Source organism: Muntiacus reevesi, chromosome 8 (assembly GCF_963930625.1).
Source record: "Muntiacus reevesi chromosome 8, mMunRee1.1, whole genome shotgun sequence".
NCBI lineage: Eukaryota > Metazoa > Chordata > Mammalia > Artiodactyla > Cervidae > Muntiacus > Muntiacus reevesi.
Window position 1 is genome coordinate 51,891,733 of NC_089256.1, and position 3,512 is coordinate 51,895,244.

The 3,512-nt window shown below is 53.3% G+C and overlaps 1 pseudogene; it reads left to right on the forward strand.

Annotated features, from left to right (window-relative positions):
- Window positions 1-318: 318 nt before the first annotated feature.
- On the forward strand, window positions 319-2,089 carry LOC136173636 (macrosialin-like; annotated as a pseudogene).
- The last annotated feature ends 1,423 nt before the right edge of the window (window positions 2,090-3,512 follow it).

Genomic DNA, 3,512 nt, shown 5'->3' on the forward strand with positions numbered 1-3,512 from the left:
CTGTAATCACTTGTTGCAACTGCCAAGCATATTTTATTGAGACAAATCTGTAAGGATCAACTTCCCCCAAACTCCCCATCTCACTACCCACATGATGCTGCTAGCTCCTTTGGTGACACCAGGACCAATCATTTAATGACTAAGAGATCATGGTGGCTGGGACTGAGGTGCCTGAGTCAGCCTGGGGGTGGGATCACCTGGGTTAATAGGAAGTCAGAGATTTCCTCTTTTTTCCAAACAGAAGGCAGAGGATACAGGGTTGGTTGAGCAGGCAGCTGGTACTAACACTGCTGGACTCAGGGTGAAGGCTGTTCTATCATGAGGTTGGCTGTGTTCTTCTCTGGGGCCTTGCTGGGGCTACTAGCAGGTAAGGGGACAGGGGGAGGGGACCCTGGGAAGAAGCCTGCCCTGGGCTGCTAACCAGTCTTTTCCTCAAAGCCTGGGGACAGGGAATGACCATCCGCATAAAATATCTGCCACTCTGCTGCCATCCTTCACAGTGACACCTACAGTTACAGAAAGCATGTCAAGTCCTGGAACAACCAGCCACAGAACTACCAAGAGCCACAGAACCACCACTCAGAGACCCACCACCACCACCACGCATACACCTAACACCACAGGAACCATCAGCCGTGAGTCCCCAACAGCCACTCATAGTCCTGCTACCACCACCAGTCATCAAAATACTACAGTTCATCCAACAAGCAATAGTAAGGCCAGGACCCTCCATCAGATCCCCCCACCCAGAACCACCACCCTCTCCAAGTCCTAGCCCAGGCTCCAAGGAGGCAATAGGAGACTACACTTGGAATAATGGTTCCCAGCCCTGCATCCGGCTCCAAGCCCAGATTCAGATGTGAGTTCTGTATCCAACCCAGGGTGGAGGAGAGGTAAAGCTAAAAGACAGTGGAGGACATAAAAGGAAGGGGCAGAGGCTGGATTCTATTCAGAATGGGGTGAGGAAGAACAGAGGAGGAGATAAATACAGACTGAAGACAAAGGGAACATGGAATGGCAGGAAACTCTGTGTAGTCTTGTGACCTCTCATTTTTAACTTCTACAGGCCTGGGGTATCTCTGTACTGAACCCCAACAGAACCAAGGCCCAGGGAGGCTGTGAAGGTCCCCATTCCCACTTGCTCCTCTCATTCCCCTACGGACAGCTCAGCTTCGGATTCAAGCAGGTACTAACCCTCATCCCTCCCCCTCACCCTGTCCCTACCAACCTCTTGCCATACTCCTTACTCTGTACCTGGATGCCACTCTCCCTTGCTGCCCTGAGTCTTCCTGGTCACCTCCCCAGGATCCACCGCAGAGCGCTGTCTACCTGAACTTTATGGCTGTGGAGGTCAACATGTCCTTCCCCCAGGCAGTGTGTGAGTAACCTTCTCTCCTCACCACTTGCACCAGATATTTGGGTTCCTGAAGGGACCCAGGCTAGTGGGTGGAGACATGGATATGGAGCTAACTCTTCCTCATCCTTTTAGAGTGGACATTCTCAGTTCAGAACTCATCCCTTCAAGATCTCCAAACCCCCCTGGGCCAGAGCTTCAGTTGCAGAAATGCAAGCATCATTGTTTCACCAGCTTTACACTTGGATCTGCTCTCCCTGAAGCTACAAGCTGCTCGGCTGTCCCCCTCAGGGGCCTTTGGACCAAGTAAGACCTATTTCTTCCCTCCTAGAATTTTCCCATTGCACTGAAAGCCCCCACCCAGGCTTATAATCTCCCTCTTTGCACCCCCAAATCTCCTCCTCCTCTCAAGCTTGTCACAGCTAGGGTAACTGTCCTTCCTCCTCTATAAGGCTCTCCCCAGGCTCCCCTTTGTTCCCCCCTCTGAGACATCTAGGTGAGCGCCTCACCAATCTCTACTTCCCAACATCCCCTACATTCCTTCCTCCCACCTTGAGCTCAACCACCACCGTGACACCCACTTGACCTGTCTTTCCACCAGGTTTCTCTTGTCCCAGTGATAAGTCCATTTTGCTGCCTCTCATCATCGTCCTGATCTTACTCAGCCTCCTCACCTTGGTGTTTGTCACCTTCTGCATCGGCCGAAGACGCCCACCCTCTTACCAACCTCTCTGAGCATTTGTCTCAATACCCAGGGCACCAGGAGGTGCTCTCATTTCTCATCACTCAACTGACTCAAAAAAATAAAAGTTATCATCCTTCCCTGTCTTGACGAACAAAGAGATAATGCAATTGGAAGGGATGAGGGGAAAGATGTTTATTAAATATGATTGATTTCCCCATCTCCCATAGGAAAATAATAAAACTTGCTCAAATCTTTATCCTTGGTTTTCTTTGTCCTTCCTGCCAGTATTAAAAGCCGTTAAGTTTTTTGTCACACACCTTTTGGTACCTTCCATGGTTGAGTCTAAGGGTCCTAGAAACAGCGCACCAGGAGCGATGAAAATGTCACTGTGTGGTGCAATGCCCTCATGGATTCCTCCTTCAAAGTCTGGCACAGCTGTTGTCAAACTGGCCTTGCTTCCCTTGCTCCTCTTATCCTGGGGTCTCTGGCTGCTCCAGTTAACTCTCCTCCAATCCAGGGGAGCCACCCATACCAGCAGACTGTCAAATGCCCTGCCCTACCCGCTACGTCCGGGCTAGTGAACAGCCCAGATTAAACTCTGGCTGCATCTTCGATGCTCCTATCTCACCTGCAAAGGATTTTCATCAACCACAGGAGCAATGCGTGCTCTGACTTCCATAAAATATCCTCTATGCTCCTGGGCCACCCACAGTCCCTGGTGGTGGCGGGTGGCACCCCTAGGACAGCCCCAGTGTGAATTCTAAAAAGGATCTCCTCGACCGCTCTAGCCTGAACGACCAGACCAGGGAGTGCTAAATTCCCCTTTACAGTTCATGGCCCTGTGAGCATCCCCAGGGCCAATATGGGGCCCTTCCAATTGTAGGAGCCTTGTAAGGTTACAGAAAGCAGCCGCTGAGACCGGCAGACCCACCCCTGTTGAGGGGAGCACGTGGCTGAGATCCAGCAAACACACCACTGCCTCGGGACACCTCATAAGACCCTGCAGACTGTGGCACAGGAGTCGCCGAAGGGTGTGGTACTCCCAGCAGGGGCCCAGCCACCAGAGCGAGATGACCAGTGCCATCTCCACCACGACTTGGTGTCCTGGCACTGGGTGGCAGAAGGCCTCGATCCTGCTGGGTAGTCTTGAGATGCCCCAGGGCGAGATGCTAGGGCGTCTCCATCTGCCCAAATCCTGGCTCAGCACGTGGTCATGGGAGGCCGAGGAGGGGGCCTTGGCCCAGAGGTGGTGCCCTCGGGCCAGTGGGGTTTGACGGAACCCTGGGTCCTTCATTTCACAGAAGCGGCCAGGACTGGGCCCGCACGGGAGCTAGGGACGCTGCCATCTCCCGAAACCGGGCTCTCCTTCCCCACCGCCCCTTCCTCTGCTCCACTGTCCCGGCCCAGCGCACCCATTTGCCAAGGCCTCGGCGAACCTGAGGAGGGAGAAGCATGGGCCTTGCGCCTAAGGTG